Raw genomic sequence first — 14,788 nt, 5'->3', positions numbered from 1 at the left:
GTTTTTCTTATTTTTCTTGCAAATACTTGCTATTTTAAGAAACGAAAGAAACATTTCCCCTGACAGAAAAATGCTTCCATTGAATGAGATGAGGCACTTCTACCCTGGAATTGCCCACCAGTCATACCTGCTGCAAGGCGTGTCAGGCTGTGTGCAATGTGTGCAGGTATTTCATTGGGTATTCATATTCTGGAGGCACTCTTGGCATAGGGAATGAGGGAGCAGCCAAAACAGCTTCGTGTTGCTGATTGGCTCGCGTCATCTATCTTGTCTGAGGCCTTTGTGTGCCTTCTTCATCTTAGGGCCTTGTGCTTTAAAGATGAGGAGGAAGAGTGTTGCCCAGCTTTGGAGCAAGGACTGAGAAAGAAAACCCACCCATATGGTCCTTATGACATCTAGGGACAGTAACCAAGATCTGAGAGTCAGAGCGCAGGGCTCTTGATGGAAAGTATAGTTGGAGATTCTGTTCAAGGAAAGGAGGACCTGCGTGCTGAGTAGCTCACTGGACAATATAGAGGATCTTAAACTCAATGTGCTGGTTGACTGGAAGCCAGTGCAGCTGATGGAGCATAGAAAACGTATGGGTAAGTCTTTGGGCATTGAGTGCAAGGCAAGCTTCAAAATTCTGCAGACTCTGGAAATGATGCAATAAGAACTAAGTTAATGCCATTGCAATAGACAAGTGACCCCATAATGGAGGCTGTGACCACTCAGGTGTGAAGATGTAAATGGATAAAAGGCAGAACTTTTCTTAGGAGTTTGAGTTTAAGAAAACCTGCACTCCATATCACGCAATCTAGGCCTCTCTAGAACCAGATGACTGTAGTTTACTACCCAAGCTTTTAACTGATACAAAGGCCTTTGGGCAGTGGGCCAAGGAATTAGGCCACAAGTCTGAATTCCACAATCAGCCTGGGGGCTGACCATCAAGAGCGGTCTTTAATGCATTTAACAGAAGACAGTTTTTTGACATCCAGTCCCCAATATCAGCCAGGCATGATCTTAATTTTCCTGGGGTATTGGATTAAGGGGCACTGAGGTGAACAAACAGTTGGGTGTCATCAGCATAGGTATAGAGCTGTGAGACAGATTCAAATCTGCAAAATGGCAGAGATACATGTTACAGGGAAATGGTGATATGGAAGATTCCTGAAGGATGCTGCATGTAAAGGTTGTGGGTTTTGACTTAAACGGGAACAAGTACATTGTCTGGGTGCAATATGACAGATAGGAATGGAACTGGACAAGAGGGAGTCCAACAGTACTGATTGCATCCATCCGCCCAAAAAGAATGGCATGATCATTTGTATCGGCGGCTGTGGAGAAGTCAAGTAAAGTAAGCACTCTGACCTTGCTGCAGTCCCAAAGCATAGCCATATCGTCAAGGATGGAGATCATCATGAATTCCATTCCTCTAAGAGGTCTGAATCCTGCTTGGAAAGAATGAGGATTGGAGTTGGATTCAAGAAATTGTGAGAGCTGTGGGTAACAATCAGCGCCATATATTTGGCCTTGATAGGCAGAAGAGAAATAGGCCAAAAGCTTGAGGGATTAAGATTTTTTTTTAACAGAGGTATAACCAATAGATGTAATGGTACAAAAATGTAGCCACTTGAGAAAGGGTGGCATATTGCCTCATTGTCCAAGGGGATGAACTTAACAGGAAGGCACTGAACAATATTTAGGGCCATTGGATCTAGAGGAGAGGAAGATTTGAGCTTTTATAAAGCTAAAGCATCCATTTAGTTTGTAATAAGCTACAAACAGAAATAGTCACAGTTGTGTAATAAAGTGACAGGAGTTGAAGCTGGGAACCCAGAAAGGTTAATTATTTCAGTAGAAGAAATGTGAGATGGTATTTTACAAATTGTATCAATGAAGAAAGCACTGATATCATTGCTTGTAGCTTGAGACCGTGAGGGATCCATGCTAATAGGTGATGGAAGGCTGCTCCTTAGTGACTTTAAAGAGGTTGCATGAGGAGCAAGTTGCTTCACTAATACAGTTGTCATAAAAGAAATATTTTGCATCTTTGATAGCTTGGTGGTAAGCTGCTAAGGTAGCTTTATATATATGTTTAGCTGCTGAAGAGTTGTCCAAATACCATTTGTGTTCGGCCTTACGGCAAGTGCATTTGGGCATCCTGAGAATTCAAGTAAACCAAGGAGCAGAACGCTTTTTGACAGTTCCCAACTTTCACAGGGGCCTCCTGATTGGCAGTCAAAGTCATGGCTTTTTAAAGGACCATACAAGGATCTAAGTTGTCAACATTTTTCAGAGATAATTTGTTAATCTCTAAAATATGTACTAAGTGAACTGTCCCTAGTAGTGGCCCAGATCCAGGTGCAAATGTGTTATTCCCCCCCAATGAACACACAACTTCGAAATAAGAGTTCCCTCACCCTTAAACAAAGAAACAGGGATAACTATTCCTTGGCAAAAGCAGCAAAGGCATATGACAACATACCAAACAAGCATACATTGTTCGGTAGAACAGGAATGTTCGTTACATCCTTCTTTACTGCCAGTTTGCAAGCACATGACAATGCCAAATGTTTGCAAATGACACAGTGATGCCTGCTCCCGATAAGAACAACCACTGTGAAAGGCTTGAACACCATAAGAGAAAAGCTGTGAGCAGTCAGGCTCCTGACTCTCCAAAACAGGTATGTCTTTGACCTTATTACAGCTTTGGAAGGTGGTGTGTGCACATGAATTGGTCCATCTTGTTGCACCTAAAAACCTGCCCACAATGAAGAAAATGGGACCCTCACAAAGGCAATAGCCACCTTAAAAGTATTGCACACAAAAATGGTGGAAGAGGTGGACAACATTGTAGATGATGAATGGTTTACATACCTGTTCTCATTGATACCAAACAGGTTGGCTAACACGTTCAAAATATTAGCAGCCATATTGGTACTAGTAGTACTAATTTTCTGTGTCTTGAGAATAGCAACAAGCCAATGAAAGAAATACTGCCAAAAAGGCAGTAGTAATGAAAATAGTGACAAACCTGGATACTCACCAGCATGAGTATATACAAATGGATGACTTCCCCCGTACCCAAACCATGGAGAGCCTTACTGCACCTCCTGGGTCAAATTGTACATATCCTCAGTACCCCCACAATTACATAGAGTACTGGGTACTTTATGACTCTGAAGGGGAATGCTGCTGCATGACCTGGAGTCCAGATGCACACGTGAGATGCAAAGGTTGCTTGAGGGGGAGAGTAAAATATGGGTACCCAAAGTGCCCTATTTTTGAGAGAGCAGAAGAATGGGAGTGGATGAGGACTCAACCAGAGGGGGGAGTGTCAGAAGGGAGATGTATATGTCATCCGTAGCTTCTGGCCCGCCCACGCATCAATACTGCAAAGGTGAGAGACGTTACTCACTGAGACAGCCATTCCTCCCTTATCTCCCACAGGTACAACAGGGACAAATGTGAGCTGAAGATGGCAATAGCATTCAAACTAACGTAACAGTAAAAGAGCATGCATTAGACATGAAACAAACATGCACTCCACATGAAGAACACGTACAATAGGTAATATATGCATTTAGAAATGAAGACAACTAGACTAGCATCCACAGACATGAAGAACACTAAGATGACCAATGTATGCATTGAATGCAAACTGACCATCATGCAAATATAGCTTGATAACAGACGCAAGAGTGCAGTGGGGCAGCCATCAAATTAAAAATGGAAGCCGCAGCACGTCTCTGAACGGGCACAGGCCTCAAAAGCCTTGTGGAAAATCAAAAAGCTGAATAAACCAAAAACATTTCTCCATGCAGAGCTCAGACAGTGGCTGGCAACGTTTGCCATGGTTAAAGTAAAATTTTAAAGGATCTGAACGACGGAACAAAGGCACAAGATAGCAATTTCCATGACACAAGCAGTAAACTCCCAGATTAATTACACGTTTCAGAAGGGCACAAACATCCCTTTGATGTTCAGATGCAGTGAACGAATAAGCCAGAAGACTCCATGAAGAATAACTCCAGAGTATCCCCAGAAGCAATAGAAATATGACTCACATTAATATTTGCTAAAACCTCAATAAACAGGAGGTAAATCTATTAAAAGCACGGTTCCATCGCATGTGACCCCTAATTGGAGGACATTGGCCACTCATTAGAAACGAACACAGATAGGACACCTGCCGTACTCCCTAACCACACATGTCTGTGAGAAAGTCATCTATGCATTCAACAAGCGTGTAGCTATATGCCACGTCTGTCAGGTTATGGGGTTGAGTCACGTGTAGGGATGGGGATCTAGGGTGGGAAAGCATCAGAGTTGTCACCAACAAGGAGAGATCTGATAGCATTCTGACCAGGTATGTAGCCTCCCTGAATAGGTCTATATGTTTGTGACCCGTAAACACATAATCCAAGCAGGAATGCATACCATGCAGGTGAGAGTAGAAGGAATACATTCAGGAATGAGGATGGGCCCTTTGTCAAACGTCAACGAGACTAAAGTTAAGTATAACTTGTTGCAATGCTGCCATTGCAGGCGACAGGCAGTGATTACCTAATGTAGATCTGTCAAGATGGGGATCAAGAATGCAATTAAAATCCCCTCCCCATATTGCCTCGCTGTCCATCTAGTATTTGGATAGCATATGGGTAAAAAGAGTGCAATAGTGACATTAGGGGCATAAATATTGATCACATGCATCTGTCTGTATTCCAGCCATCCCGTTAATACCCAAATCAGCACTCCTCTAGTGTATGTGGAGTATGTAGACCCAAATCCCTGAACCCTCCCATCTATGAAGCAATTTCATGTGTCTTGTGGAGTCTAGGTGTGTTTCCTGGAACATCACTAGGGAAAACTTTTTCCTAGCAAAATGTTGTTTCACACGACGACCCTTTATAAATCCGTTCAGGCCCTGGACATTCCAGGTTGCAATTCTAACAGACACCATTAAAGAGTTTTAGTGATATATCTTGGGATGCCAATACCTCTATATGACCCTTCAAAGGGCAGCTGCCGAGAATCTCACACAGTTCCTTCTGCACAACCTCATTACCTATCTTCTAATGGCCCATACAGTAAATACATGATGGTATAAAGCTGAGAAAAAAAATACAACAGAACTTTGAACAAAAAAAATGCTCTATGGCAAGTCCCATCAGAGAAACTTGCCTGCCTAACGCTCGAACCACCATTCGGGATAGACTCATTGGAATGTGGTTTGTGGTCCAAGTGCAATATGCAGTGTTGTATTGGCATGCCAGAAGTGAGTACAACAATAGTAAATTTAGCTATAGCTATGTTGCGGGGGTGGGAATGTCTTACACATTACCCACAGGTGATGAATCATGCATATCATAACTGGAAGCTGAATCAAGTGCATTGATAGCACTATTCCTGCGAAGGAACCACAATCATATGCATTACAGTTCCATCTCTAAGCTATCTCACAACGCATCACTTCTTCTCTCTTCAGGTCATCTTCAATATTTTCCCCACAGGTCAGCAATTTTGTCCACATTTTAACCATCTCCAGACCACCTAGAGTGTCCTGTTCAAGTGCCAGTGTTGAGGTTTCTAGTGGGTCTCCACAGGGTCATGTCAGGAATTTTCATGTATGTAGAGTCCGGTCCAATTGCACTTCCTTGGTTTCAGGCAGTGGAGCATGAATAGGAGTGTTTTCAGGCTAATCCGGGACATAAATTGGGTTTTCAAAAAAGTGAGACGTGTCATTGTGTATAATCTTCAATTGTGCAGGGGACATCAGCATGTATTTCAGCTGCAGCTGTCGTAATTTACCCTTAATAGCTTCAGATGTGCTGCACCGTTTCTGTACCTGCATTGTGTAGTCTCGGTAAATGGCCAAGGATATTACCCTGATGGATTCTCCCACGTTTCTGTGGCTATCAAAGGACCACCTCGCTGTCCTTATAATTAAGGATCTTGGCAATTAGTGGCCTTGATGGGGGACCCCAAGAGGGCTCCTTGTTAAAGCCTGCTGGGCCCTTTTGACTACAAACCCTTCAGATAGTTTGCCAGGGCCTATTTCTTGCAGTAAGAGATTTTCAACATAGTCTGTGATGTTTTGTCCCTCCATGGGTTCAGGGAGTCCAATAATTCTGATGAACTTCTGCGTGCCGTACCCTTCACCTACTCCATTCTCTGATCAAATGACTTTGTGCAGTTCCGTTTAGTGGAGACATGTTGTCTCATGGTGGAGGGCTCCAATGTCGGTTCCTCAAGTCTGTTTTCAGTATTGCCCTCTCGCCCACCAGATTCCTGAGGTCTTGCCTCAACAGGATCACATTGACTCTGACCTCTCCTATCACATTTTCTTTCAAGAAGTATAGTGCTGCAATTGCATCCATTATTTGGTTATCTTTGTTGCTGACTTGAGTGTCCTAAGCTGTCACCTGCATCTCAGTGTATTTAGGTGGAGGATTACTTGTGTGCAAATCCATTTTAGGTTGTTTAGAGTGCAGTTTTAGGCCTGAATGCCCTACTTGCATCTCCCAAAGGGACAGTTGTTATTTTGAGGAGGCATTGTGGGTGACACAGTTTGTCATGTATATCTGGGTGAATCTGTTGTCTCTTCACAAATGCATTTATTTCCCATGTGGCCCTGTTCAAAGGGCACAGGTCGACAGCTCCCAAGCTGTGCTCTGAGAGACTCTACTGTAGCAGCAGCCCTCCACTGCCAAGCCACTGAGGGTCTGAGTAAATCGCTTATCTGCATGATGTCTCTTGCACCTGAAATCCAATCTGGGCCATCGTAGCCAGATGTTTGGTTTTCCACCGTTAGACTTCATTCTTTCTTGTCGGAAAGTGTCTCACGTTGGCCCCACAGGATTCCTGGTGCCGCTGGTGCCTTCAGCATCCATATATTCCTAGCACAGCCAGCCAGATCAACCTCAGATTGTAGTCTTGTCAGAGGAACCTCTTTGGTTAGCTGCTCATCCATGCAGTGCCAGCTTCATCCCCTTTGCTAGACCATGGCTACTCAGTATGAGGCCCTCCAATGTTTTGGACCTCACCTTCCATTGGCTCAAGCCGTCATATTCAGTGGTGAAGGCCCATTGGAGTTGGAGTCCAAAACATCTGGAAGGCAACATAATGAGTAACCATCTCCTAGAATTTCACTGTGTCCTAAATATGAATTAATAAAACTGAAATATTCATAGTCTCACTATGCCTGGCTCCTGAAAATCCTCTAATATGGCCACTGGAAATAGTTAACTGCCCTTGTGCATGTACATTATCTAGAACCTTGACATACTAATGGGCAAATGCCTCATCTTGGAACTCCAAGTCAACAGAGCAGGCAACATGTGTGTATTACCCATGCTCAATCAAACAGATTGTGCCCTATCTCACACTCCCATATAGAATATTGTCAGTCATTTCCCTGGTTCTATCAATAACTGAATATGTCAACAACATTTATCTAGGTATGAAAAACTGCCTCACAAAAAAACGATAAAGTATCCAAAACACAGCCAGCTGACTATTTCTCAGACTCACAGGGAGCATATTACACCAGATTTAAGCACACTGTATCGCTACTGGTTAAACGAATACTCAATTTCAAAATCCTCTGCATTGCCCACAGGGCCTCTAAGGTCAGGGAGCATAATTCATCCAAAGACAAATCTCACTTTACCAAACAACTTGTGGGGTTTAAAGATAACCGCAAAACACAAAAGAAAAGGCCAGGTTAGGTCTCTGATTTGAAATAGATTGTTCTTATGGTAAGGAACCCTAAAAAGGAAACACAGGTCTAAACCCTTGACACAAGTAAAGGGGCCTGGTGAGTGGAAATGTATGTCTTGCTGAAAATGACACACAGATTATGTAAGGATGAAAAAGGCACATTGTTGGCTGAGAGACAAAAAGCAGCATGTTTCATTGAAACTGTCACACCTCAAAATGCTTTCCAGTATGAGAAGAGCACAAACTGGGCCTCGCAGGCAAAATGAAAGCAATGTTCGTATTCTTCATGTCGTGTGACCCGCTTTTCAACACAGAAACAGACATTATTTTAAATAAAAATGGCCATTGTGAATGACAAAATGAACAGTAACCCTCATTTTCAGTTTGCCTCCTTAAATAAAGTGCTGCACAGAGAAACAAATGCAATCGTTGAAAAGGCTGTTTTGTTTTCAGATACAACATGTAAATCTCTTCTGAGCCTCAAGAAAACATACATTTATTTGGGGTTGCTGGGTAGAATTCTGATGCACCTTCCTCCCATTGCCAGATCTGTGAGGCTCTGTTGACTCTGAAAGCCCATTAGCATGTGAACCTTGTGCGCACATGAGAGTCGTCTCATTAAGTCTGCCATGATTAGAGGAACGCAAATATATTTATATTATACTGTTTATTTGTAAATTGCAAACATTTGCCATGTTGTGACTTTCTGAGTGGAAAAACTGACAGCTAAAAATATATAAATGATAGAAGGTGTGTACCTCTTTACTTCACTTCAATCATGGAACTCCTTGGGCCTGTAGGCAGACAGGGGTAGAACCTTGGGAGGGGGAGAGAATTGCAGAGGTCCAATGGAAACTCTGGGTTTACATTTTGTGGGAGGGACTTAGGGTTAAAAAGCACTCACTCTATGAGTGTGGTGGACAGAGGAGGACAGACAAATATGGAGAAAAAGAAGAGCTGCTAAACATCTTGAAGGAAAACTCCCCTTAATCCACCTGGGGATATCCTCAGACAGCTATATGACCCGACTTGGGTGGAGAGGCTTAATATTGATAGCCCTTAAACTTTGCCCAGGAGAGAGAAACTGGCAAAGCCAAACAGCTGACTAGGCCCTGATTCTTAAGGAGAGCAAGATGAGGGATGGAAGCTGGTGATGATCTCTGACTGAAGTGACCAGACCCTGTCCTGTTCAAAAAGGAGTCCTGTCTTCCTGAAGTGCCCCAAAACAGAGAACCAATCAAAGTAGAATTGATCCATTTGAAACTAAAGTGTGTGGGGGCATCTACCTGCCTTGCTACCGTTCCTTCATAGCAGGTAGGGGGGGGCAAATTGTGTAGACCGGTAGCATATTTGACTGCATAATAGTTTAATTAACTCCAAATAGATTGAACCAACGGGGAGCTATTAGGAGTTTTAAACGTTCACCCTCTTTCCTATTCACGTGAAGTAATTGAGTGCCTTTATTTTCCCTGTCCACCCCAGATGTCTTTAATGTACAGGGATATCCTTGCCGCAAAATGAAATTGACAATTATCACCATATCCAAACCTTGCCTTTAAAACAAAATCATCCTTGCCCCAAAAACAAAATTCTTGTTTTTAAACAAAAGGTATACTGATCCTAAAACAAAATTCCCCATTGTCTCCACTTCGTAGACCTGGCCTTTAAACATAGGGGTGCTGACTATCACTGATGCCAGAGTTTTTGGAGCTAGGGGGAGAGGTGCTTTGCAAAATGAAACTAGTGTAATTTCCATTGAACAATATACACTGTTTCCTGGGAGTGAGGAAGTGACCCTGATAGCAGAATAATTTTGCATTGCATTTGGGTAAAAAGGAAACAGTGTTCTACTTGCCATGTGTATTCTTACAAATCTGTGTGATTCCAAAACTGCTACCATTTTCAGGTGTGCAGGAAATTAAACAAAGGAATGTACAATGCATAACTTGTTTTAAAATCGAAACTGTGGTTTGTTTTCACTCTAATTTTGTCAAGAATATTTGACTGTTTATAACAGAAAGGAAAGTTAATTGTGCGTTGAAGCTTTGTTCTGTGCCAGAGCGAAGGTGGTGTGTGTAACCATTAAAGATTCATTTGACCTATACATTAAATAAATGTACATTCACTCTATGGCCCTGCATGCTTATGGCTCATTGTTGGCACCAGGCGAGGTATCTACGTGGCCATATGAGTCCTAGATAGTGCTTATCGAATAGAGGCAAATAACTGGTCCTTTGTGGGCTCTCTTAATTGGGGGAAGAAACAATATAGTGTTACAAACTGGATATTTAAGACCCATTATCAACACACTACTTATGACCAGAAGATTATGCGTGGTGGCCAACGTCTGGAGCATGTTACCAAGGGAAGTCAACTTTAAATTCAAGAACAATCTAAAAACCTTGCCTTTCGATCATTAATCTATAGAAATTAGCTAACAGTCAACACATAGTGGCAATACACCCCCCAATAAACCAATGCCTGCACATAGAAAAGACCTAAGGGAGTGCCAATCTGACTTCCAATCACATGGTCATAAATCAAATCATATCGTGCAGAGAAAGATACCAATGACTTGAACAAAACAACACTTTCCAGCATGACTAAAACTCAAAGAGAACACTTCTCAGTTTGTCTTCAATATCAAAAATACAACACAGTTTTTCAGCTGACAACAACCACAAAATAAGTCAACACTCCTCATGGCAATTCTACCGACAGTGAAATCACATACTTGCAACTGACTAGTTCAATGAGTGCTCTGTTCCTGCAGGTTTCCCTTACCTCTTAACCCTTAATCTCACCACCTTGCTTATTACATTCTCGCAGTCCAGTCATTAGCATAGCATAACTCATGGTGCCAAGCGCCAATAAATCTAGCAAGATCAAGACATAAACGCATCCTTAATGTTTGGTCATTTCAACGTTGATAAAATGGTAAATATGATAGCCATGGCGCTCCTTCTAAATTAAAGCCTGTCTGCAAACAACCAAAACGTGCTTTTCTTCAATGCAAATGGACCTTATGGAGACATACATGCAAATCTAGCTAGGATGAATATAGGAGATGCACAAGGTAATGCCATGACATACACCAGAATGGGTCCCTTGATATAATTAATCAGCATGAAGGAGTGCAATCTATAAGCAATTAACTTGTCTTTATTTTTATTTGTGAACGCATTCATCTGGACATGAAGTCTGTATAATTCTTCACAAAACTGTGTACACCGCATAGGATCTGCGACAGAATTACTAGATCGTCTGCTTAGAAAGACTCACAAGAATGTGGTGCCCCACCACCGTCAGAGCTCATCTACTGCTGAAACAAACTCCTGGTATAATAAATGAAATGAGACTAGCATACATTACAGTATGAACACATATGTGGCAAAGTGCGTCTCTAGGACTGTTGTGTGATACCGAACTATCACCCATATCGAGTTATATAGCAACGAATGGTGGATAACAACAAGGTTTCCTTGTCCATTTTTTCAAGATTTACCAGAGATTCAATATATCTACTCCATCAAAAGAAGTTTTCATTAAGTCCCTAAACACCAAGTGCATTGGGCGTACTTGGTGTGCATATGGCTGGAAAATAAAAGGGAGCTATCTTTTTTGCATAGTAAACAAGCCCTCTCTGGAGCCATATTGCAGATAAAAAGGAAATGCCATGTGGGTTGGCCCAATCTTGCAACTGGGTCAACAAGATGTTCCGAAAGTTTGGTGGTGGAACCTGATAAGCAAATGTGGTGATTACAAAAATGATGTGTTAAAGTGCATTGTGAGTATGGCGACTTAGAGAGAACCAGTGTTCGGTTAAATTTAGAGGGACGCCACCCTGTCATGGATTTAGCACCGCAGACACTAAAAGCAGAAAGGGACCTCTTGAGGGCTGCAGGAGGAATGCAAGTGCATCAGTGTCATCCTAATTGTCAGGAGGGGTCCTTCTCAGTGGTAAAAGATGCACACACTCTTGGGTTGTCATTGGGTCCCTGTTGGGGACACTGCACACCTATTAGTAGTGAATTGCACAAGGTACAGAAATGGTTACCCTACACTTCCTGGGCGATGTTACGATATGCAGGGTTCAAAACTCCCAGGAGGGGAGAGTTGTTCAGATCCTGCTTAAAGTCTAGAAAAGCCTGGTTGCCTTGTTACCAACAGCTATGTTTGTCGGTCTTGGGTAATTGGTGCCATACAAGTTGCATACCTGTGTGACATTAACTATGTGCTTTCAAGAGAAAGTGGGGAATGCCCCTTTTTTAAACAAAGCCATGCATTCTGGGAGCTGTAATCTTGATTAGGAACATTTGAACCGTAAGTACTAAAGCGTGCGTTAATGACGCTATGCAAGCGGATAGGCCACAAATGTAAAGATGATGGGGTCATTACAAGTATGGCGGTAGCCATGGAGCAATTAGCTCCATGGCTGCCTCCTATACCGTGACCGTGTCCGGTGTTGTGCAATGGGGACTTACCGGTCTAGTCCGACCCTGGCGGGACCGGTAAATCCCCATTGCACAAACCATTCCCCATTCTCATTTGAGCCCCCGTAGGGCTCAATGGGAATGGGGAGGGTGCAAATAACGGGCTCGCGATTGGCAAGCCCGTTATTTGCGCTCTGGTCCCTTAGCGAGACCCGTAAGGGACATGTGGTACGACCACACGTCCCTTGTGGTTCCCATTAGGGGACCTCGGAATCGGGCGGTAGGGGTTTATCGGCACCGGTCCCCTTACCGGTGCCCGGTATCCCCTACCGCCCGACTCGTAATGACCCCCTACGTTTTCTTTTTTTGTTATTGTGAATTGGTTCATAAAACCTTGCACAAAACAGACTCACATAAGCAATCGCAATTCGTAAATATGATACAGGCTAAAACAATAGGATATTGACAATCAACATTATGTAATAACAATGCCTTCATGCATATGAAACAGGAGTATGCAAGAGTGCTGCTACACGTTCCTTACTCGTCCAGTTATTAACATGTACAATTAATTGCAACATCCAGGTATTCTCACAACATATCATAGATGGTTTTTACTAACATTAAAACGTTGTGTGTGCCTGCAAGATGTGGCTTCCAAGAGCCTTCATTCAGTATTAAGAATGTCAAAACCAAGGACAAACAGCACAAAAGTCCGACCTATGCATCCATAAGTTTCCTTGCAGTCTCAAAGTGCTCGTCTCCAAGTGTCTAAAGTATTTGGGGATTCGCAGAGGCGACGCGTCCTATTTTGTATTGCAGTACCTCTCCGTGGGGCTTTTGTTCTGACGGGGTCATGTCTGTGCCCCCTACATTCATGCACAATGACTTTGTGAGTAAATAGTGTGGAATGGGAACCGGGCAGAGTGACTATTGAAGCGAATGGGATTAGCGTGGCCATTCAGCACCATGAAAGCTTCCAGGGGTGGTGCCTTGCTGGTTTGTAGCATCAACTTGCGGTCAGTAGTACCGCAACAGGGAAAAAGCTGTACAATCATACATTGGCATAACTGAAGGACCTGTGACACTTTCTTCAGTATCTCCCGGCACCAGTCATCACTGTAACCAGATGGCAACTTATTAGTCAGGCACGTCTACACAGCGCATGCTAATTGGCAGGATAGATAGCTCACTGGGTTATGTGCTTGCAGCTGAGGTATGTGGTCACTGCAGATCACATATTCAAGTCCGAGAAGGGCCAACTCAGTGTTTCGCTGTTTTGGGGATTGGAAACTGTGTGCCATTGAAATGGCTATTTTTATCAATTAAATGGCGACTATGAGCACCAGTGCTGTGTAGCAGCGCAGTAAGCCCTATATTAAAACATAAACTATTAACATTGCAATGCATTCTCACCATGGCCCATGCACAGTAACTATGCACCTCTTTTGAGTCAGAGCACGGTGTTCCACAGGCAGCATATTGCCTGGTGACAGAGCACTTAACAATGTGTGTCAATCTTCTTTTTCTATGTTGCTGGCGTGTAGCACAGAGGAAATCACGTGTGTGTGTGTGTCTGTATGTGGGAGGGAACAATATTTGAAGAAGTGTCAAACTGGTCTGCAGACTAATAGTGCCAGGCAGTTGTTGGCATCCCAGTTCGCTCATGCATCAGGTGGGTAACAGGGAAAAGATGTGCTTCCTGCACAGGATCTTTACAGCTGGATTGGGACAGAATCATTCATCAGGGCACCTCGACGAGTTAAGCTCCTGCTGCCCGAGTGCGTGCTCTCCCTGGCGGTCATGGGATCAAACTGGTTGATGAACAGAAGTGACTCCGAGTGAGGTGATAGTAAGTGGCTGTTCGCCGTGCAATGTAATGGAAAAGCTGGGATATAAAGCGCTTTCTGGATAAGAGGGTAGCGCGGTTATTCACTTGCTGCAACAGGCAAGTGGAACATGTGTGCGTGGTCCTGGAAGTGTCAAGTGAAATAATTACCAATAGAAATCCGGTTAGGTGTCATTTTACCGAAACCATTTTCAGAGTGGTACGTTTTACCAACACCAAAATACTGGAAACATACTGTTTTTTTTTTATTGGGGGGTGGAGTGCCCAAGGACCCCGTTTTTCCAACCATGTAGCCCCACCCCAACCCCATCCCCACCCATTTTAAACCTCTTACCCCACTCCCATTTATATATTTAATTAGATTTGTCGGTATTTTTTCTGTATTTTGGTGTCGGTAAAACGCCCACACTGAAAATGGGTTCAGTAAAATTACTATATACCCCTCAAGAATGGTGAGATAAGTTGGGGAAAAAGGATGGTGGCAGGGGATGGGGGGCTTGCTATGTTGAGGCACCAAGCAGGCAGGGTCACGTTCCTGAGTTTTGGGACATTTCACAACCGTTTACTACTGCCAGGTCGTAGGCTTTCTGTGAACATAGTGATTGAGACATTTCGAGAACTCTCTGTGGAACGCGTTGTGGGGGACGCGTGCTATTTAAAAGGGCCAATGCTGAAAGGCGGGAAGTCAGTGCATGTGCAATGCATGCCCTGCAACAGATGCGCCCCGTCGTCATAGCAGGCATGCTGCCACGGGGCGAAGGGCCTGCTGCAGGTGCGCGTGTGGCCTTGCTGGGTGCGTCAT

At 43.4% G+C, this 14,788-nt stretch overlaps 1 protein-coding gene across 9 annotated transcripts in view; it reads right to left on the bottom strand.

The window, feature by feature from the left end:
• The window catches only part of LMO1 (LIM domain only 1), a 701,992-nt gene that overhangs the window by 562,819 nt on the left and 124,385 nt on the right, over positions 1-14,788 (bottom strand). The window lies entirely within an intron of this gene.

The sequence above is a fragment of the Ambystoma mexicanum genome, chromosome 11 (genome assembly GCF_040938575.1).
Source record: "Ambystoma mexicanum isolate Mex_15411 chromosome 11, UKY_AmexF1_1, whole genome shotgun sequence".
NCBI classification, from domain to species: domain Eukaryota; kingdom Metazoa; phylum Chordata; class Amphibia; order Caudata; family Ambystomatidae; genus Ambystoma; species Ambystoma mexicanum.
The sequence above is the reverse complement of the archived record's forward strand: the minus strand, read 5'-3'. Positions and strand labels throughout refer to the sequence as shown.